The sequence below is a fragment of the Macrobrachium nipponense genome, chromosome 12 (genome assembly GCF_015104395.2).
Source record: "Macrobrachium nipponense isolate FS-2020 chromosome 12, ASM1510439v2, whole genome shotgun sequence".
Classification (NCBI taxonomy): domain Eukaryota; kingdom Metazoa; phylum Arthropoda; class Malacostraca; order Decapoda; family Palaemonidae; genus Macrobrachium; species Macrobrachium nipponense.
The window spans coordinates 69,394,688-69,418,014 of NC_087205.1; the positions used below are offsets into that span (position 1 = coordinate 69,394,688).

At 44.7% G+C, this 23,327-nt stretch overlaps 1 protein-coding gene and 1 long non-coding RNA gene across 2 annotated transcripts in view; one reads left to right on the plus strand and one right to left on the minus strand.

The window, feature by feature from the left end:
• LOC135224587 (iron-sulfur cluster assembly enzyme ISCU-like) overlaps positions 1 to 23,327 on the plus strand; it is a 244,126-nt gene that overhangs the window by 140,256 nt on the left and 80,543 nt on the right. The window lies entirely within an intron of this gene.
• The window catches only part of LOC135225019 (uncharacterized), a 110,297-nt gene that overhangs the window by 16,690 nt on the left and 70,280 nt on the right, over positions 1 to 23,327 (minus strand). Inside the window, exon 3 of the long non-coding RNA XR_010316875.1 lies at positions 3,220 to 3,298. This is a non-coding gene — a long non-coding RNA (uncharacterized LOC135225019). The remainder of the gene's footprint in view (positions 1 to 3,219; positions 3,299 to 23,327) is intronic.

The window sequence follows — 23,327 nt, forward strand, 5'->3', positions numbered from 1 at the left end:
AATTTTTGAAAAAAATATTTGTTTACGTTAGTGCGTTACGAATTCATGCATTATTTTGTGATAATATTTTCTTTGTGTTGCTTTTATCGTTTTACAATGTGTTATATACCAAAATGATCGCAATTTTGTGTACATTACAACGAAAAAAGAAGTAACTCGTTACCTTAAACCGTTTTGCGCACAGCGCGATTTGAATACAATTATATATGAAATTTCATTTTTGTGCTATCATATATCGCATTATTTATATATGATAATGATAATTTTTTTCATTTCTGATGGTTGCATACTAAACTTCAGCCAATGACAAAAAAAGGAGCCAAAAATGAACTCTTAATCTTGAAAAACTAAGCACGCTGTGATTTTTTGAAAAAATATTTTTTTCCGCTTCCGCGCTCACTCTGAAACACTTCCGGCACACGGGAGACATTTTTTTTTTACCGCTTCGGCGTTTAAGGGATAAGCAGTGGAGAGGGCCTGATACGAGCAGAACAGGGTAATAAGGCAAAACCTAAGCCTGAGTCTGATCGCACCGGAGTAGAGTAGCGAAACCTAACCAATAGTAGGCGCATTCTCTGAGCCCGGTTCCACCCCCACCGGAGTGGGGAGCAGTGATAACATAGAAGATGGAAAACAGCGGCGGGAACAAACAGTACGTAGAACTCTGGTGTAGTATACCTTCTGGCGCGTTTGATGGTAGACCACAGTTCACCGGAATAAATACAGGACCGGAGACATAACAACAGAGGCTACATAAAAAATGTTCTTAACATTAATCTCTGAATGTCTCCGCCTACTCTGAATCTATAATCTCGTTATCACAATAGCTAAAACCGGCGGGGTTGGGCTGATACGAGCAGAACAGGGAAAATAGGTAAAACCAAGGCCTGAGTCTGATCGCACCGGAGAAGAGAGCAGTTCTAAGTCAATTAGAAACGCAGCTCTAAGCCCAGTTCCGCCCCCACTGGAGTGGGGAAGCAGCGATAACAAAGAGGAGTACGGAAAACAGAACGGCAGAACAGTGGTACGTGCAATCCGGCATATAGCCTACTGGCGGGTGTGATGGTAGACCCCACCTCGCCAGAGAAACACAGGCCCCGGAGACATACCAATAGAGATTACATAATCTACTAATCACCCAATCTCCTCCGACTAATCCCCTGGATTAAGCTCTATGCTCTAGCTGTCGTTCATCGGTAGGATTACTTGGGCAGCGAGCTAACTAGGCAGCACGTGATCAAGTCCGGGACGGGGGGGGGGGGGGGGGGGGGGGGGGGGGGGGGGGGTGGGGGGGGGGGGGGGGGGGGGGGAAATGTCCGGAGGAGAGTGGAAGAGTCGTGATCACCTGGCCACAGCAACCAATCAGTGAAAAACCACCTCTCGGGAGCCGTAAACTAGCCTACCACTAAAGGGGGCAGAAGACAGTAGGCCAACTGACACCCTAAAGGGGGCAATGGCCCAGGCTACACTAAACAAAGACAATTCATAGAGTAAATGATGAGGAATTACTGGAAGAACTGCAAAAAAACGGGGGGAGCAAGGGGGGGAGAGAGGAATCCACCCAGCAATAAGAGCCCAGTCTAACCCTAAACCCTCCGAGATCGGTACAGATCCGGTTCAGGTAGGCTAGTATGGCCCCAAAAAAAAAAAGGACGTCATGACGAAGATGGATAAAACCTAACTCAACCCTCCAAAACTGAATCTTCCGATCTGGTCAGGTACGATAGGTCTAGGCCCTACAAGCATGACACGAGAGAAACTGTCCTGGACCACCCTCCAAGCAAACATATCTGCCTGGTTAGGTGGCGGTAAAAGGGGCCACAAGGGTGGAGGGATATACAAGACTACCTGGACTACCCTCCAAAACCTAGCCTAGGTCTGGTCGAAAAGGCCAGGGAAGTACATTGCTAAGAACTTCCAACCTCATCAAAAGTAAAACAATTATTTTAATATTTTATCACAAAAGTGCATATAATCAAGTATATTACTGACCATAATCAAAAACTACACTAAAAATATACATGCATGAGTACTGCGAAAGAAAGAGGAATCTTCCTCTCCCAACAATAACTGGCGTACTGCTAGGCTAGCCTAGAATGCCAAAAAACACAATACTCGCACACAACGTATGAAGCATATAACAGTATGCACGAAGGGAAACACACGCTCCAAAGGGGCTGAGGATAACGAAAAGGTGCCCCAAAGGGCTAAAAACTTAAGGTAATCGTAAAAAGGAAGGCCTCAGAATACGTCAGGCGAGACGGGCCCTATAATAGGCTAATAACGTAAGGATACAACTCGTAAAAATAAGGCTCCAGAAATCGACAGGAGCGAGAATAATGAAAAAGAATACGAAAACAATAGCCTAAATAGTGAAGTGCTAAACGGTGGACAAAATACATCACGATGTAAAAACTGAAAAAATCACGCACGCCGTGAGTCATGCACCCAAAATGGCGGATCGAAAGAGCGTCATACCTAGTTCATGAGGACAAAAGGACTTAAATAATGGGCCAAAATTGGATGCATTGTGCCCTCACGAGATTCAAAAACGATAAATGGTATACTCAACTTAGATGAAGAAGCTTGGATCTCTTGAGGGGACACTTCCTGGGAACAGCGAAAAACAGTGCGTGCAGACACGAGATGTGCTAAATCAGGAATGAAGGTTTCGGGCAGTAGTAGTAGTAGTAGTAGCGAGCGGAAGGTAGACGTTGTAACGGCACCTATCTAGAGAGGGATTTTGAGAGGAGACTTCTAATTGGCAAAGTATCTGTGGTAGTGGCTTCCACTCGCCCTTGTGCTATACCGACACCCTATATGGGCGAGCGAGCTGGAGGTAGTAACTCCAGCATTCCATATAGCTTTTTTTCTCTGGTATATTTAGCATCTATTTATACCTAGAAATGTGTGCTACAGGAACATTTCACCAGTCGACACAGGTTGAACCCAGAAAAGATGTTGTTTCCTGGTTAGACAAAAGATATAGTTTCCCAGTAAACAACCAAATATAGACTTCTAAAGCCTTTTAACACCTGGATTCAGGTACATGGACTATAAGTGGTATAGCATTCTCATAGGCTACTCTGAGGTGCTAGAACCTACTACGAAGTCAACTTGATCTAAAACAGCAATAACAACATTCCAATTACCAATATTGTCAATTCAGATAAATTCATTTTCTAGCTTTCCCTTCTTCAAAACTGAATAAATACTCACTTGAACAGTGAAGCTTGACAGGTGGGAGACTCAGCTCTTTGGCAATGTCCACATTTTTTATTTTCAAAGCCTCATCAACCTGAAAAACAAGTTTAACAAGAACAATAAGCTTGAATAATGCACTTACACAACTGGACATTGGGAACTAAAGGTAATAACCATCTGAATCAGAGAACGCCCTTAATGACAGCATCAAGTTTAACAAATACTATAACACCCTGTACTGAATACTGAACTAGACTATTTAAGTTACTCTGAGGACAATTTTCAAATGTTAAAACAAAATATCTACTCTGCCTAGATACAAATAAAATAAATACCCTACAAATATTTTTGCAAGATGTGTTTTGAAAATTGCATCCTCTACACCTCATTAAAGCACAAACCTCTTCACGATCCATTACAAAATTTAGTCTTCCAAAGGTGTAGTTCAAGAACTGATGTATAAAAAGAATTTCTGTCCTTGATACAAGGAACTTGCTTATTACAAAACACTTAATGGTAACATCATCCCTATGGACTTGCAATAATAAAGGCCATCAAGACAATTAAGTATTATCAAAGGGGTTAAAATATACACTATCAAAATAAAATTTCCAGTCCAGATTTTCAAATGATGACAAAGTACAAAAATAAGTACGTACTCAGTCTACATACATACACATAAAAGTTATTCATCAATAAAAATGCTTTGTAAGAATCCCACATGAAAAATTAATCCCCTCCCAAAACTTTATGGTTAAACTGCAACTACTGTATAAAAAATGCTCCTGAACTCATTTTTCTTCTTGACTGTTATGCAAATTATCAAATAACAAGGTTCCAAATAAAAAATAAAATAAAAAACTAAGAAATTTAAGCAAATACAGTAAAACAAACACATTACTATATTCTAATCTTAGCATTTCTGTTTGATATGGAACAATTTCTTAAACAATAACAACTTTGTTGTTGATAATGTTACTAATTTATAAGTCATGGGATGTTAGGTGTTCATGAACTACCTTGTTTGTTAAGTAGTGAGTGTTATGGCAATGTTGGGAATTTCCTTTTTTATTTTGCCTTGTTTTTTTTTCAATTAGCAAGGAAGGTGTTAGTGCCATTCCTTTTCAAGTTCAGACATCACCCTACTTAAAAATATTCAAGTTACATACATTCAGATATAAGAATAAAACGGAACTGAAAATTGAAAGCATGGTAGTGTATCCCAACCCAAAACCCAAAACTTTTGTATTTGTGCCACTGGTAAGACACACTCTTGTTGTGCTCCAAGCTATTCCTGTGATTTTATTGTGAAATATCTAGCTATCCTTTACCTTCCGTGGTGACTGGCAGGCATACAGGAAATGAAGACAGAGGCAGTGGTAAAAAGCAGTAAGCCATCTCAATGGAAACTAAGGTGGCAATTATAAAGAAACTACAAGTGGTGAAAAATGATATTGTAATGATACATTAGGTTTGTTCATACTTACCTGGCAGATATATATATAGCTGTATTTTTCCGAATCCGACAGAAATTTAAACACTTTACGACACACGCAGTTGGGAGTCAGGTGGTTAGTACCCATTCCCGCCGCTGGGAGGCGGGTATCAGGAATCATTCCCATTTTCTATTCATAATTTTTATTTCCACTGTCTCCTGAGGGGAGGGGAGGTGGGTGGGTACTTGATTATATATATCTGCCAGGTAAGTATGAACAAACTTAATTGTATCATTACAATATATTTTGTTCATGCAAAACTTACCTGTCAGATATATATATAGCTGAATCCCACCTTTGGTGGTGGGAGTAGACAGAATAGAAGGATTTTAGGAAAACATATATATGCAGATAATTGATATCTTGATTTCCTTACCTGTTAGCATAGCTGACTTCGTGGTTACTGCCGCGTAAGTCTGCTTGTGCTACTAGAGTTGCCAGTGAGGTAGAGACCTATATAGCTGGTGCACTCCAGATGATCTGTCAACAGGGGCGAGACCACGACGTGACTAGACCATTGACCATACAAATGAGGGCAACGAAGTAAAACCAAACCACCTGGCGTAGCCTACCAAAAGTATCCCACATAGACTAAGCTAATGGAAGGGAGATCCGCCGCAGGCGGTCAACCCCACAACCATAACACAAGTTAAAAACTCCCCTAAACCATTAAAGGATAGGATGAGCGCTACCTCCTGCCCCCAAAACAGTGTCTGCAGCCGACGTATGGTCCGAGCGAGTAACAATTTTCGTATGTTGCTTTCACCTCCCGCAGGTAGTGTGAAGCGAACACCGAATTGCTTCGCCAATAAGTGGCGCACAAAATATCTTTGATTGCCATATTTTTGTGAAAAGCCACCGAAGTAGCAATAGCCCTAACTCGTGGGCTTTCACTTCAGAAGCTCCATGTCACTTTCACTACACTTTTCATGGGCTTCCTTAACCGTACTTCTTAAGAAGAACGCCAGTGCATTCTTCGACATCGGAAGATCTGGTTTTTTCACAGAGCACCACAAGTTCTCCGAAGAACCTCTGCATGCTCTGGTTCTCTGCAAATAAAACTTGAGAGCCCTGACAGGACACAGGACTCTCTCAGCTTCAGGTCCCACTAGCTCCGACAAACCCCTTGATCTCGAACGTCCTCGGCCAAGGGTTGGAAGGGTTTCTCGTTCTTTGCTAAGAACGTAGGACTTAAGGAACAAACTGCACTATGATCCTTGAACCCAATATGCTGCTTATGACTTGAATTTCGCTAACCCTCTTCGCCGTCGCCAGAGCGGTTAGGAAAATGGTCTTCTTAGTAAGATTCCTAAGCGAGGCTAAATGGAGCGGTTCAAATTGACTCGACATGAGAAACTTCAGTACCACGTCTAAGTTCCACGATGGTACTTTAGGTTGGAGAACTTTCACAGTCTCAAATGATCTAATGAGATCATGAATGTCTCTATCATTCGCTAAGTCGAGTCCTCTATGTCTGAAGACCACAGAAAGCACGCTTCTGTAGCCTTTAATCGTCTGGGAACGGCTAGTTTCGCTTCTTTCCTAAGGTGAAGAAGGAAATCTGCTATCTGGCTCACAGAGGTTGAGGTGGAGGAAATGCCCTTCCTTCTGCACCAACTTCTAAAGACAGCCCACTTTGATTGGTAAACTGCGATTGAGGAGGGCCTCCTTGCGGTGGCAATCGCCGTTGCCACAGGTCTTGAAAAACCCCTCGCTCTGGCCAACTTCTTGATAGTCTGAACGCAGTTCAGACTCAGAGCGGGGAGGTTTTTGTGGTACCTCTCGAAGTGGGGCTGTCTGAGTAGATCTTTCCTTAGGGGCAGAGTCCTCGGAAAGTCTACTAGGAAGGACATCACCTCCGTGAACCAGTCGGCCGCTGGCCAGAAGGGGGCGATGAGGGTCATTCTCGCTCCTTCTGATGCAGCGAACTTCCTCATTACTTCCCCGAGGATTTTGAATGGGGGAAAAAGCGTAAATGTCTAGTCCCGACCAATTCCACAGTAGGGCGTCTACTGCCACTGCTCCCGGGTCCAGAACTGGGGAGCAATACAGCGGAAGTCTCTTCGTTCGGGAAGTTGCGAAAACGTCCACATGAGGACGTCCCACAGCTTCCAAAGCGCCTGGCATACTTCCTGATGAAGGGTCCATTCCGTCGGCAGAAGCTGTCCTTGCCGACTGAGAAGGTCCGCTCGCACGTTTCCAACGCCTGGACACAAACCCCCCTTGTCAGAATCGTGACGTTTTGCGACTTCGCCCAAATCAGGATATTCCTCGCGATGACGAACAGAGAAGGAGAGTGAGTTCCCCCCTGTTTCCTGAGGTATGCCAAGGCTGTGGTGTTGTCCGAGTTTATCTGAACCACTTTGCTGGAGACTTCCTCCTCGAAGAACCATTAGAGCAAGGTAAACCGCTGAAAGTTCTTTTAGATTGATGTGCCAGGACACCTGTTCCCCTCTCCAGGTGCCTGGCAAACTTCTCTCCCTCCAGTGCTCCCCCCAACCCGTGGAGGACGCGTCGGAGAACAACACTAGGTCGGGGTTCCGAAGCTTGAGCGAAAGTCCTTCCGCAAGCTTCTTTGGATCCAACCACCATTGAGGTGCTTTTTCACTTCTTCCGTCAAAAACAAGATCTCTTCTAGATCCTGTTTGCGTGACCAATTGCTTGAGAGGAAGAACTGAAGTGGTCGGAGGTGCAACCTTCCCAGAGAAACAAACTTCTCCATGTGAGGAAATGGTCCCCAGCAGACTCATCCATTCCCTCACCGAGATGTTTCCTTTCCCTAGAAAGGCTGACACTTTGTCCAGGCATTGAAGTTGTCGCCCCTGGGACGGAAAACAAAGCCCGAAAAGCCCACTGAGTCCATCTGAATCCCTAGAATAGACTAAGGATTGAGAAGGAGTCAGATGCGACTTCTCGAGATTCACCAGAAGTCCCCAGGGACCTCGCTAACGACAGAGTCGTGTGAAGGTCCTTCAGACACCTGTCTTGCGATGAGGCTCGAATAAGCCAGTCCAGTCGTACTAGGTAGAGAGAGATCCTTATTTCCGCAAGATGGAGCCACCTCGCAACGTTCTTCATAAGAACGGTGAACACCATCGGCGCCGTGCTGAGACCAAAGCAGAGTGCCCTGAATTGGAAAATCTTCCCTTTCAGGACAAACCGCAGGTATTTCCTTGATCGGGGATGGATGGGGACGTGAAAGTATGCGTCCTGAAGTCTAACGAGACCATCCAAATCCCCCGGTCTTAAAGCTGCAAGCACGGATTGAGGTGTCTCCATCTTGAACTTCTGCTTGGTAACGAGCGATTTAGACTGCTGACATCCAGAACGGGGCGCCACCCCCCTGACTGCTTCGGCACTAGGAACAGACGGTTGTAAAACCCCGGAGAACTCCGGTCGAAGACCTGTTCCACTGCCTGCTTCTCGATCATTTGATCTAGTAGATCGTGGAAGCACTTTCTGCTTTTCTCCCTGATACGACGGAGACAAATCCTTGGTGTCGAAGACAGCGGGGGAAATAACATCAGGAAAGGAATTCTGTACCCCTTCTTGACGATGTCCAGAGACAAGCGTTCGGCACTCTCTCTTCCCAAGCTTTCGCGAAATGTAGAAGCCTGGCTCCTACCGGTGTCTGAAGGACTTCCCTCTCACTTCTTGCTCTTGGAAGGAGCGGGAGTCTTGCCTCTGAAAGAGTCTCTTCCTCGAGGGGCTGGCTTCGAGGAAGAAGCGGATCGAAAGGGCTTCGATTTCTTCAAAGCAGAGGACCCAGAAGACGAAGAAGTAGTAGGCTTCCTAGAAGACTGTGCCAGAAGGTCTTGAGTTGCTTTCTCCTTGGAGACTGGCAGCTATGTCCTTTACCATAGACTGGGGAAGAGATGTTCTGAGAAAGGAGCGAAAAGAAGATCCGCTTTTTGCGCAGGTGAGACCGACTTTGCAGTAAAATTGCAAAAAAAGTGCTGCTCTTTTCTTCAGCAGTCCCGTGCTGAAATGAGCAGCCAATTCCTCAGAACCATCCCTGACGGCCTTGTCCATGCAAGACAATACACTGGACAGCTCCCCCAGACTGATGGAATCAGAACTCCTGGACCTGGCATCCAATACTCCCAGGCACCAGTCAAGAAAATTAAAGACCTCTCGTGTCCTGAAGAGGCCTTTAAGGTGAAAGTCTAACTCGCTATGTGTCCACGAGACCTTCGAGGAAGACAAAAAAGATCTTCTGGGGTGGCGTCTACAATACTACCAAAGTCTCCTTGAGCTGAGGCTGGAAGCTTAACTCCGACGTTTTCTCCCGTCTCATACCACATACCAGCTTTGCCACCGAGTCTTGAAGGGGTGGTAAAGCGAAAGAAGTCTTGCTGAAGCTTTCCTCTTTTCCATCCAATCATGGACCTTTCTAAAAGCTTGCTTCGTAGAAAGCGACTTCTTCATTCTCACAAAGCCCGAGATTGTTAGCAGCTTTGGAAGACGAAACTGAGAGGGAGGAGTACGTGGAGCTTCAGGTTGGAAAGTGTCCTGCCAAAAGAACTGACTGTAGTAAACGAGTCAAAACCTTGTAGTCCGTCGAAACTGGAGCCAACTGCTGTTCTCGTCCACTTCGACGAAAGCGTCACTAATTTCCTCTTCAGACACTGGAGAAGTCGGAGGAAGTAAAGAAGAGTCCCGAGCTTTCGCAAAAGAGAAAGAACGGCGAACAGGAAGAGTTCCCGCCTCCGCTTGTGCTTGCGGAAGTGGAAAACTGACGTCCGTAGGCGCGCGTTTGGCGTACCGAAGCCAATCTATGGCGCCGACTGAAGCGCGCTCAAACGCCGCAGGTGCACACCTGGCGTCCACTTGTGCGCGCTGAGCGTCCACTGGTGCGCGCCGAGCGTCCACTGGTGCGCGCAGAGCGTCCACTGGTGCGCGCCGAGCGTCCACTAAAACTCGCTGAGCGTCCCACTGGCGCTCGCGAAACTTGCACCGAGTCACGTTCGGCGTCCACTAAAGCGCGCTTGACTTTCACAGAAGCACTCTCGGCATCTAAAGAAACTCGCTTCTTATCCACAAGTTTCGTAGCAGCGGCAACAACCGCTTCACGAGAGCGAGAAACGAATTTCTCGCCTCCTCTAGAAAGTTGCTGGGGAGCAGAAACGAACTCTAGAGGGAGACTCAAACGGAGAGAGAGACGAGCGAGGAGAGGGAGAGGGAGAACGCCTCGACCTCTTCACAGGAAGATTGTCATCCTTCTTACGGCGACGTGGAACAGTCTCTCTCGAAGGAAAAACCTCTCGAAGTTGCTGCTGAAGAGACTGGAGAATCTTGCTTGTAGGTGAAGCCTCCTTTTCTGGGGAGGGGCGGTGATCCTGTGAGCAGGAGAGTGGCGAGGGGGACGCCTTCTTGCTACTCCCAGGAACCGCCACTTCACGCACCTTAGAGCGACTGCGGCGCTCGAAAGAAACATCTAGGGAAGACTCCGCCTCCGAATAATCCTTACGCTTCTTCTGCGGAGGAAAAGCAGCAAACGCACTATCAGGCGACGAGCAAAAGTTCCGGAGAACAACTTGGACGTGAAGCGTCCCGAACGCGAGCCGTCCTTTTCAGCGGACGTGATGCGGTATGAGAGCTCCACCCACTTGCGCGGGGAAGAAGCTTCAGAAGAAGAAAAACACTCCTTGAGAAGACGTGCACGCGCACGCTCCTTGGCAGTCTGGGTAGGTTCGTCAGAAGCTGCCGAAGGCACGCCAGATCGGTGGGGGTTCCTCGTAAACCCTCCTTCGACTTTCGACATGCTCTCTCCCCGTAATCTGGGAATCAAGCAGAGGTCTAGGTCTAGAGGGGCGGAATGAGGCCGATCTGACGCACCCTCCACTACACAAGGGGCACTTTCACTGCACTTCTCTTCACTTTTGCTCTCCAGAGCTAACACTTTTGATTCTAAGTTACGAATCGATTCAAGAATTAGCGATAAGTATTACCTTCTACCGACACTGTCTCAGGGGCCGGAGGCAACACTACAGGGGTAGGAGCATAATCTACAGAAGGAGGGTTAGCAGGAGAATAATTTAAATCTGCCTACCCTGAAACACTCCTGGAGGAAGACCTCCTTAACCTATCTCGCTCAAGTTTCTTAAGATAGGTTTCATACGCCTTCCATTCCGACTCTGTTAGTCTTTCACACTCCTTACAACGACTTTCAAACGTACATTCATTCCCCCTGCAAACTTTACAAACAGAATGTGGGTCTACTGAAGCTTTCAGTAGCCTACCTCTACATTCAGACATGGAACAAAATCTAGCGCTAGCAGAACTAGACCCTGACATCTTGATCAAAGAAAAATCAATACCAAATTCAAATCAAACCAAAGTCAAACGTGTGCCAAGCCACCGATCCAATTCAGATACCAAAGAAAAACCAAAAGGGATACTCAAGTAGCTAGTAAGTTTCCAAAATCTGGACGGAAGAGCTGCAAACAGGTGTTTCCAGCACCGGCGACAGAAAAATTATGAATAGAAAATGGGAATGATTCCTGATACCCGCCTCCCAGCGGCGGGAATGGGTACTGAACCACCCTGACTCCCACTGCGTGTGTCGTAAGTGTTTAAATTTGTTTCTGTCGGATTCGGAAAAATCCAGCAGTATATATATCTGACAGGTAAGTTTCATGAACAAAAAAGTGGACACAGCACAGATGTATAATACTATGATTTGTTCAACTGTTGGCACACTCTTTAAGAACAAGAATTGAATTATGGAACATGTTATAAGTGCCATGCCTATGCAGTCAACAATTATAAATAAAAGAAAGAGAAGCTGGTGGAAGAAATAGAAAAACTTCTGGGTATCTGGATGGAACACCAGACGGCAATTCCTTTTCAACAACTTGAAGGGTAAGGCTGGTGAAAGTGCTTTAGATGAAACATTTTCTGCATGTTATGGATGGTTCTGTTGCTTTAAAAATACATGCTAACCTGCATCATGTACCCATAAGTGGTGAGGCCAAAAATGTTGACAAAGCAGGAGCTGAAAAACTTTCCAAGACATTTATAAAAATCATTGATAAGGAAGGTTATACTACTCAGAAAACTGATGAGACAAGCATTTTCTGGACAATAGCACCAGAAAACACATACTGTATCAGCTGTGAGGTGATGATGACGCCAGGATATAAGGCTGCGAAGGATAGGTTAACCTTATATTGCTGGGTGGCAATGCTTCAGAAGACTTCAAGCTAAACCTCTCTTGGCATTCCGTGTTGCAAATCCACAGGCATTCAAAAACATCACAAAAGAGCTCTCTACTAGTAATCTGTATGGCCAATTACAAAGTCTGGGTGACTCTTGCTGTATTCAATGACTGGTTTTTCCAACACTTTGTTCCCAAAGCCAAGCTGGATTGCTGTGAGCATGGGATTCCTTTCAAGATCCTCTTAATATTGGATCATGCCCCTGGACACCCAAAGTACATAGATGATTTTCATCTGGATGTGAAAATTGTGTATTTGCCCCCTAACCCAACTCCACTCCTTTAGCCAATGGATCAAGGCATCATACCCAAGTGAATGACTCTGGTATGACCTTATGTGCCTTTTGGAAGAGATAAAACATTTATAACTGTATCAAAAAACCACCGATGCTGCCATGGTGTGACGTACGTTGGATCAACATGAATGCAGCATGGAAGGGTTTATGCCCAGTTAGTACTTCAGAGGATTTAATCAGGAAGTGGAGGCAAAGGGAACCATTAACAATCTCCTTGACGTAAGTCAAAAGCCGCATCTTGACTTAGAGAAAGAAGACTGAAAAGTTGTTTGAGTCTCCTTCCAAGAAGTTAACAAATGAAGGACTTAAGGAGCTGGAAGGAATGCAGAGAACAGAAGAACATGAGGAAGAAGAGCCTCATCCCTTAAAAAAAATAAAAAAATCTGAAATGAAATTGATAGTTGAGGGGTTTTCTCTTATAAAGAAAGTTTCAACTATTTTTGAGAATCCGGACCCAAATCCTGCTATTCTCAGCAGTAGCAACAACCATCAATGACGCTTTGCATTATTATCTTATACAACGAAAAGAAAAGAAAATCAGGGCAAAATTCCTTAGAACAAGTCTTCACACCAGTGCCTTCAACCTCAACAGCCTTCCGTTCTCCATTGACTGCTTCCTCTTCAGATGAAGAGGAAAGTGATGCAGAAGAAATCCTTGCCAAAGAAGACAGTGACATTGACGATCCAATACCCCTGTAATTCCACACTGCCTCTCCTCCTCTCATCAATCACCTCAACCCTACTCTACAAATGTCAAAAATAAGAAAAAATAACTGTATTATCATCACAATTTATTTAGGTTTATTATACATTCATATCAATAAATCCCACCCTATAAAATACAGCAGTGTGTGTACAGCATATTGTGTTTAGGATGAAAAAACATAATAGTACTGTACTGACTTTATATAAAACTGTACTTAAACAGGTGTGAAGAGTACCGTAATGTAGCTTTAAAATGTTAAAAACACACTCACAAATTATTCAACATATGAACAGTTGTGAAGAACATAAAATGTTTGTATGTAGGGTGGTGCCTGTAATTTTTGTAATTTTGCAAAACTGTGCATTCATACAGCAGAGAAGCCCAGAAGCCACAGCTTTGCAGATGCAAAGTATTTACAATAGTACTTAGGACAAGAATGAAAACTACTGACTTAGCTTTAAGATGTAATTAAATTGTTGGTAAACAAGTTTTCATAATTTTCAAAATATATTACCAGGGGACCTGAAATCAAACAGCAGTTCAGTCATGAATACTTAAGTCAAAGGAGGCCTTTTTCATTGGTTGTCACTGATGGAAAAGCAGGGCTTTCAAGTTGCAAAATGATTTCTTTGATTTGAGAGCATCAGACAGCCAGGTGTCCCTAGGTATTGGCCAGTCTTTTATAATCATTATCCACTTATCCCTATTCATTCACTTATGAGTATGTTCAGCTAATATACCATGAATGCTGTATGAAGTATCCAACAGTCATCCCTTGATTATCCAGATCTTCATTATCTGACACACTATATTATCCAATAGCACTGGACCAGGGGCCACAGATATATAATATGTACTGTATATATCAATTTAAAAAATGTTCATTCCACAAACTAGGAAACCAAATGTTGAAAAACATCTGATCTCTGCACTTGTGGGTATTAAGGAAAACGAGTATGATGAAGCACAAACAAATGTGGCAATTTTAAACTGAGAAAATTCCAGCAAACTTGTTCCAACAGTAAACTGTTTATAATCAGTAAAACCCATAGTCTTGAGCAAATAGCAGAAATTATGGAATAATCCATCTGATAACAAATTAAAACATTAAACCAACTGTTGGATTATAGTGTTTTTCATTCTGGTCTTCAAATTCATCAGTCATCTGACTCATGGATATTTAATGACTAACCCAACCTTCAAAATTAACCATGGATTGCCTCTTGCAGTGGAAGGATGTACTCCCTGCTTTTTTTTTTTTCCGACCTGGTTTGAAAGGTTTTCCAGTTCATAATTTCCTTACATGATTACAATCAACCAAGATATTCATTATGCATTTATCAGGAGTGGTTCACCGTTCAGATATCAAACCATGATAGCCACCAGCCTTGTTTGTTATCATTGCTCTCTCTCCTTGCTAGAGAGAGGAAGGGATTGCTACTGTGGGATTATATTCGTGTAGAATACAAACTCTAACAGTAATACTTCACACTCACCTGTACCTTAACCAGCTCCAGCATATGGTGGATCAATCTTCTAACTGCCTGTGGATCGAGAGGAAAGGGGAAAGGGAAAAGACGTCATCTGAATCATTCTCACTTTCTTACGATCATTTTAGGCAAGATATGAACTGTCTCACTAGGGGCACTGGATGAGCTGCACAAGTTGTTGAGCAACCACTAATGGACCCAAAGAAATAGTGTCCAAGGACCAAGGGGCAATGTCCCCCAGGTAGAAGGATGTAAAGGTGACTTGACAAAGCCAAGTACCAGCCTTTAAAATTCTCTGAACAGAAAGTTCTTTTTGAATAACAGGAAGGGCCTAATCCCCTAATTGATATCATGTGTTCTTGCATGCACTGTGTCGGCATTAGAAGTTGAAGAAAAACAGTAGGCATCTTTAATAACCTCACCTAGCCAAAAGCAGATGGTATTCTTGGACCCTTCTTTCTTGTTCCGGCCCGTCCTAAACAAAAAGTCTACGACAACCAGGCCTGAGGTGATGGGTTCGTTTTAAATAGCTACGCAGAGGCCTGACAGGACAAAGTAGTAATTCATCTAAATCATTGTCATCAGAATCCCCAAGGGAAGGGATAGAGAAGGAATCAAATCTATCATCATGAGCCGAAGGATTTTGAGACTTGGCTACTTCAGCATCCAGACCAAGGAGTTCATTTACTCTCTTCGAAGAAGCTAAAGCTAATAAGAAACTATCTTGATGGTCAGGTTTCTATACAAAAAAAAAACAAAAAAAAAACTCACAAAGGTTCATATGGAGCATGGGTAAGACAACTTAGTACCAGAGTCAGGTCACAGGAAGGAGGCTTAAGCTCTCTTGGAGAACAAGATTGTTCAAAGTCTTTAAGCAGCCTTGAGATTTCCCAAGAGACAGGTCTCCATCTAAGTGTAAAAAACTATCCCCAAGGCAGCCCTGTAGCCTTTGATAACAGATACAGAAAAATGTCTTACTGATTTTAGGAAAACAAAGAAATCCGCTACCTGTTGAACAGAAGTTCCAACTAAAGAAAAACACCACCTATGACACCAATCACAGTAGACGGGCAATTTTCCCTGGTATATGACTGAGGAAGACTTTCTGAAATAGTTTGACATTCTGTCACTGCTCTGAGAGAAAAGCCTCTTGCTCATAGGAGATACTTGATAGTCTCCAGCCATGAAGAGTTAGGGATTGTAATAACTGATGATACCTCTTTTCGTGAGGTAGGCAAAGGAACTTGTGCCAAGCTGGAGTTTCTCTCTGAACTGCTGTTAGCAAAGAAAGCAGATCTAGGAACAATTCTGCACGGGGTCACAATGAAGCTACCAAAGTCATCCTGAGATAGTGAAATTATCACTCTGTTCAAGTCCAGGGGGATCAGTCAAATGGGAGGAAAGGCATAGACTTCCCAGTTGTCCCATGGATGCTGCAGAGCATCCTCTGCCATGGCGAAAGGATCTGGAATTATCGAACAATAGACCTCTAGTTTCTTGTTGAACCTTGTTGCAAACAGGTTTATCATTAGTCTTCCCCACAGATGGAAGAGCCTGTCAGCTATCTCTTGATGCAGAGACCACTCTCTCCCTAGAACCTGATTCTGACGGCTTAATTTGTTGCCCATCACGTTCCTCTTGCTTGGAATGTATCTGGCTAAGAGGTCCCCTAAGTGATCTAATGCCCACTGGTACAAATGTACCGGTAGTGTGTGAAGTAAGCATGACACTAGCCCCCCCTTTACTTACATAAACAATCACTGTAGTGATGTCCAACATTAGAACCAAGGAGTGTCCAGTTACTCTTTCCTGAAACTCTTTAAGTACTAGGAATGCTGCCTTTAAATTCCACTAAGTTGATATGCAGCTGTTTGTCTTGAAGACCTCCATACTCTTGGTGCCAGTAGTTCCTCCAGATGTGCTCCACAACCCACATTTGAGGCGTATGAGAGCAGAAGTTCTGGAGAGGGGTAAATGAAGAGGCACTCCAATGGTCAAAGTTCCTTGTTGGAAGTGGTTTTCGTGCTCAGCTACCAATCTGGTGGTCCAAAGTTCAATTTTTGGCTCAGCCAGCACAGAATCAGAGAAATTTATTTCTAGTGTTCGTGTAGGTGATACAGGTCCCACCCACTTTCGGGAATACCCAGTACTGCTGAGCTAACTATCGTCAATTCGTTGAGCCGCAACGTCCATCTGTGGGGAGGAGGGAGGGTTTGATTATTGTTAAATTGTTTATGGTATTATGTGAAACCTTATTCTATCATTAAAATATCATTTTCACATAAGTGACTTACCAAACAATTACATTAGCTGAATCCACATTACCCAGAAGGTGGGTATATGGACAGCTATATGAACAAAAAAACAATAATCATGTGCTCACATTATACAGCCAGTCCCTGGGTTACGACAGGGGTTCCGTTCTTGAGACGTGTCACAAGCCCAAAATCATCGTAAGCCGGACCATCGTAAAAAATCCTAAGAAAACCTTACTTTTAATGCTTTGGGTGCATTGAAAACTATGTAAACTGCATTCTTATGGCCTTTTTCATAAAAAAAACCCCTTCAAATATTGATTATTTTGCATTTTTGGGGTCATATTTCATCTGCCAGATGAGCATTGCAGGCGTCATAACCCTGGAACATGCGTCATAACCCTGGAAATAACGTCTGATGAATATAATTGAGAAGCGCCTTAACCTCAGAACGTCGTAAGCTGAACCCATTGTAACCCGGGGGCTGCCTGTATATAATGTTTGCAGTACCTTTACCCTGTGAGAGAGCAGCTACAGATAGATACTGCCTCTGGTCAGCACTCTCATCACATGTAGGAGATGTGGCAGTAATGGCCAGGGTCATCCCTACTAATGGTGGGATTTTGCACCTTCACTTTAAGCACACTAAGAGTGAGTTTGGGCATGCGCTTCTCAGATCAAACTCCTCAGGAAAAACGACATTGCATTCTTTTAAAGAGGCCGAGACAGGTCTTTCACCGAGCACCAGAGTCGGTTCGACTCTCCTCTCAAAGTTTCTGTCCTAGTCAGATAGTGTCTAATGGCTCTGACCACACACAATGTACGTTCCTCGTCTTCCGCCCCAACTAAGAATGGGGCCAAGGATTTGAAGGATCCTCGTTCTTAGCAAGGAAGCCTGTTACATATGAACAAACTGCATTGCCCTGGGCAAAACCCACTTATTTACTCATTGCCTGCAACTCGCTTACTCTTCCAGCTGTGGCTAAGGCGACTAGGAATAGTGCCTTCCTAGTTACATCTCTTAAGGTTGCCAAATTCAACGGTTCGAATTGGGGACTGGTGAGCCACCTTAAAACTACATCCAAATTCCATTCCACTTCTTTGGGCTTGAATATTTTGGAGGAACTAAAGGATCTGCTCAGGTCAATGACATCCTGATTTGACAAGATGTCGAGGCCTCTATGCTTAAATACTGATGTAAGCATGGCCCTATATCCTTTAATAGTCGAAGTAGCTAACTTCTTGGAGACCCTCAGAAATAACAAAAATTCCGCAATTTCTGTTATAGATGTTTCAGAAGAAGAGATGTTATATCGTTTGCACCATGACCTGAAGACTCTCCATTTGGACTGGTAGAGGTTGGCAGAAGAGCTTCTTCTGTAGCTAGCAATAGCGTCTGATGCCCTTCACAAAAAACCTTTAGCTCTGACAAGGTTCCTGACAGTCTGAATCCTGTAAGGGCCAGAGTGGACAATAATTGGTGATATTGGTTGAAATGGGGTTGTCTGAGAAGCGATAAACTTGTGGAAGTAGTCTTGGAAAATTGACTAGCAGACTGAGAAGGTACGGGAACCATTCTTTCCTGGGTCAGAATGGAGCTACTAGGGTCATTGCCACATTCTGGTGTGATTGAAGCTTGTTTAATACCTCTCTTATCATCCCGAAGGGAGGAAAAGCATAAACGTCTAGTCCTGTCCAATCTACCAGCATTGCATCTGTTCTCCACGCTAGTGGTTCTGGAATCGGAGAACAGAAAATGGGGAGGTGATTGCTCCTTGATGTGGCGAACAGGTCTATTGATGGTCTTCCCCAAAGCTTCCAGAGGTCCTGACACACTCTCTTGTTCAGAGTCCATTCGGTTGATAAAACCTGATCCACATGACAGTTCGTCTGCAATAACGTTAATTTTTCCTTGGACGAATCTTAGGAAAAAGGGTGATCCTCTTCTCGTTCGTCCAGGTGACGAGATCTTCGGCTATCTTGTTAAGAGAGAACGAGTGGGTCCCTCCCTGCTTCCGTACATATGACAACGCTGTGGTGTTGTCTGAGTAGATCGCTATGTTCCTTCCGGTGACTACAGGGTCGAACGCTTGTGGTCCTAAGAGGATGGCTTTTAATTCTTTCACATTGATGTGTAAGGTTTTTCTCGTTCTGTCCACAGACCTGATACTCTCTTGTCTCCTAGAAAGGCTCCCCATCCGCTGTCCGAGATGTCTGAGATGAACTGCAGGTCGGGGTTCGACACAACTAGGGAAAGTCCTTCTTGTAATCTTTCCCTCGAATGCCCACCAACGAAGATCCACTTTTATCTCTTCCATCAGAGGGAAGACTAGCGAGTCTGGTTGCGTCTTTCGAGACCAATTTGCTTTCAGCAAGAACTGAACAGCGATCCTTATGTGTGGGCGTCCTAACCTGACAAAACTCTCCACTGAAGCAGGGTCCTAAGGAGGCCTCATCCATTCGAGGACTGAGCAGGACAGGCAAACGAAATTGTGGACTGTCCACAGGCAGGACTCTATCCTCTTCGGGGTGAGAAAAGCCCGAAAAGCTAGTCTAGTATCATCCCTAAATAGAGAATCCTCTGAGTTGGAATCCATTGGGACTTCTCCATGTTTATTAGAATAACCAATTGCTGTGTCAAAATAAGTGCCTTCTCTAAGTCCTTCACACACTGACAACTGGATCTGGCTCTCAGGAGCCAGTCGTCTAAGTAAAAAGCTGTGTTGATCCCAATCAAATGCAGCCACTTTTCCTAAGGGAGCAACAACCCGAGTAAACACTTGAGGGGCGGTTGACACTCCAAAGCAGAGGGCTCTGAACTGGAAGACTCTCTTCTGAAGACGAATCTCAGGAACTTCCTGGAGTTTCTGATGGATGAGAAACATGGAACTATGGCATTCTTCATGTCGAGAGATACCATCCAGTCGCCCCGTTGGGTGGCCGACATCACCGATCGACTGGTTTCCATTCGGAATTTTGTCTTCTGGATGAAGAAGTTCAGAGCGCTTACGTCCACAACAGGTCTCCATCCCTCTGATGCCTTGGGGACTACAAAGAGGCTGTTGCAAAACCCTGGGGAGTTCGTGTCTGTTACTTCCTCTATGGTCTCTTTGTTGATGAGCCCTTCTACTTCTTTGGCTAAAGCCAAAACTCTTGTTTGACCCTGTCGAGTATGCAATCAAGCAGGCAGGTGTATTGGACAGTGGTGGATCCTGTGTAAATGGGATCACATATCCCTCTTGAAGCACCTGTACTATTACCCAATGTTGCACTCCTCTTCGACTCCATTCCTCCCAGCAGTCGTGGAGTCTCAGCCCCCATGGATGTGTGAAGGATCTTTCGCTCATTTCTCAGTTGTTTTAAAGGGAGGTTTCTTGGTAGACTTGGTCTCTGCTGCCACCTCGGCTTGCCTCCTCGAAAGTGGTGCTTTGAAGAGGGGAAGCTTTAGTTCCCGTCGCTGGAGGTTCCTTAGGCCTTCTCGCTGACTGAGAAGGCCTAAGTGGACTTTTTCTTGAGGTCTGACAGTACTTGTTGGATAGTTTCTTCTGGGAACAGGTGAGACTTACTCAAGGGGGAGAACAACAAAGGCGATTTCTGGTTCGTGGCTACTCCTCGAGATGTGAAGGAGCACCACCGTTCTCTCTTCTTGAGTACAGGCAGTCCCCGGGTTACAACGGGGGTTCCGTTCTTGAGACGCGTCGTAAGCCAGAAAATTGTCAAAAATCCTAAGAAAAATGATATTGTTAAGATACAATAAAGTTTTGTACATACTTACCTGGCAGATATATACTTAGCTATAGACTCGGTCGTCCCAACAGAATTTCAAAACTCGCGGCACACGCGACAGGTAGGTCAGGTGATCCACCATTCCCGCCGTTGGGTGGCGGGATCCGGAACCATTCCCGTTTTCTAAGCCAGATTTTCTCTTCCACCTGTCTCCTGAGGGGAGGATGGGTGGGCCATTTATCGTATATATCTGCCAGGTAAGTATGTACAAAACTTTCTTGTATCTTAACAATGATATTGTTATTATACAATTAAGTTTGTTCATACTTACCTGGCAGATATATATATAGCTGTATTTTCTGACGTCCGACAGAAATTTTCAAAACTCGCGGCACACGCAGTGGGCGGCCAGGTGGTAGTACCCATTCCCGCTGCTGGGAGGCGGATATCAGGAACCATTCCCATTTTCTATTCATATTTTATTAATGCCTCTGTCTCCTGAGGGGAGGAGGGCGGGCACTTTAATTATATATATCTGCCAGGTAAGTATGAACAAACTTAATTGTATAATAACAATATCATTTTGTTCATGCCACTTACCTGACAGATATATATATAGCTGAATCACACCTTCGGATGGTGGGGAAAGACAGAATAGGATTTTTTGGGAACTAAAATTAAGTAGATGATATACATCTTGGTTCCTTACCTGTTTGCAAAGTAGACTATGTGATTACTGTCACGTAGGCTGCTTTTGCTTAATTACAGAGTTGCCAGCCAGGTGGAGACCTGTAGTGCTGGTGCGCTCTGGATGATCTGTCCAACGGGGTGCGAGACCTCAGCGTGACAAGATCATCGAGGCCATACAAATGAGGGCAACGAAGCAACTGACCACCACCTGACCAACTATACACAAACCCCTTAAAACTAGCTAACGGATGGGAGATCTTCCACATAAGACTCACACAACCTAAAAACACAACAACCTAAACTTAACCTAACTAAGGAATAGGGAAAGAGCTACTTCCGGACCCCAATACTGTGTCCGCAGAAACGTATGGCCCCAGTGCATTGCAATCGTCATAGATCGTTCTCACATCCCTTAGGTAATGTGAGGCGAAGACGGAGTTGCTCCTCCAAAATGTACAATCGAGGATGTCCTTGATTGACATGTTCTTTTGGAAGGCAAGAGAGGTAGCGACGGCTCGTACTTCGTGCGCTTTTACTCGGAGAGGCTCAAATCAGATCTTCTGAAAAGATGAATGAGCCTCCCGAATGGTGTCCCTTAAAAAGAAAGCCACTGCATTCTTTGATAAAGGTAAACTCCTGGCCTCTTCACAGAGCACCAGAGGTTACCTGAGGGACCTCTAACCTCTTTAGTTCTATGCACGTAGAACTTGAGAGCCTACCGGGCAAAGGACTCTCTCTGGTTCTTGGCCCACCAGACTTGACATACCTTTGATCTCAAAAGTCTTCGGCCAAGGGTTCGAAGGATTTTCATTCTTTGCCAAGAAAGATGGGTTCAACGAGCAGACAGCATTGTCCCCTTTGAAGCCCATTAACTTGTTAAACGCTTGAATTTCACTAACTCTCTTAGCCGTCGCAAGAGAAGTTAGGAAAAGAGCCTTCCTTGTCAGATTCCGAAGAGACGCTGTCTGAAGCGGTTCGAAAGTGTCCGACTCAGAATTTCAGAACTCGTCAAGATTCCGGATGGAGGGTGGTCGGTGTTGAGGAAACCTTCAAGGTCTCGAAAGACTTCAAAAGGTCATGAAGATCCTGTTGTCGGACAGGTCTAGGCCTCTGTGCCTAAAAACCGCTGACAACATACTTTTGTATCCCTTGATGGTAGGGACCGCTAATTTCTGCACATTTCTGAGAAATAGCAGAAAATCAGCTATCTGGTTCACAGAGGTCGAGGAAGAGGAAACTCCCTCCTTTTTACACCATGCCCTGAAGGAAGCCCACTTCGACTGGTAGACAGCTCTTGTGGAAGCACGTCTCGCATGTGCGATTGCTCTCGCAGCTGCCTTCGAAAAAACCTCTCGCTCTGGCCAACTTTTTCGATAGTCTGAACGCAGTCAGACTCAGAGCGGAGAGGTTTTTGTGAAACCTTTCGAAGTGAGGCTGTTTGAGTAGATCTTTCCTCCAGGGCAATGTCCTTGGAAAGTCTACTAGGAAAGACATGACCTCTGTGAACCATTCCCTTGCTGGCCACATCGGAGCGATCAGGGTTAGCCTTGTCCCTTCCGAGGCCGCAAACTTCCTCATGACTTCCCCCAGAATCTTGAATGGTGGGAAGGAAGGCATAAAGGTCCAGGCCCGTCCAATTCCAAAAGCAACGCGTCCACTGCGATTGCTTCTGGATCCAGGACCGGGGAGCAGTAAAGAGGAAGTCTCTTGTTCCTTGACGTTGCGAATAAGTCGACCAGTGGACGTCCCCACAGCGTCCACAGGTCTCGACAAACGTCCTCGTGCAAGGTCCATTCCGTCGGAAGGACTTGGTCCCGACGACTGAGGAGGTCTGCCCTGACGTTTTGCACACCTGCAATGAATCTCGTCAGGATCGTTACCTCTTTCCTTTTTGCCCACAGCAGAATCTCTCTCGCTAGGGAGTACAACGCTCTGGAGTGTGTACCTCCCTGGTTTTTTAAATAAGCGAGTGCTGTGGTATTGTCCGAGTTTATCTGAACAACCTTGTTCTCCAAACTCTTCTCGAAGAACTGCAGGGACAGAAACACTGCTGCCAGTTTCTTTTACATTTATATGCCAGGCTACCTGTTCCCCTCTCCAGGAGCCTGACACTTCCTTCCCCCCTAGTGTTGCTCCCCCCCATCCTGTGATGGAAGCGTCTGAGAACAACACTAGGTCGGGGCTCAAAAGACTTAGGGACACACCCTCTTGCAGCTTCTGAGGGTCCAACCACCATCTTAGGTGG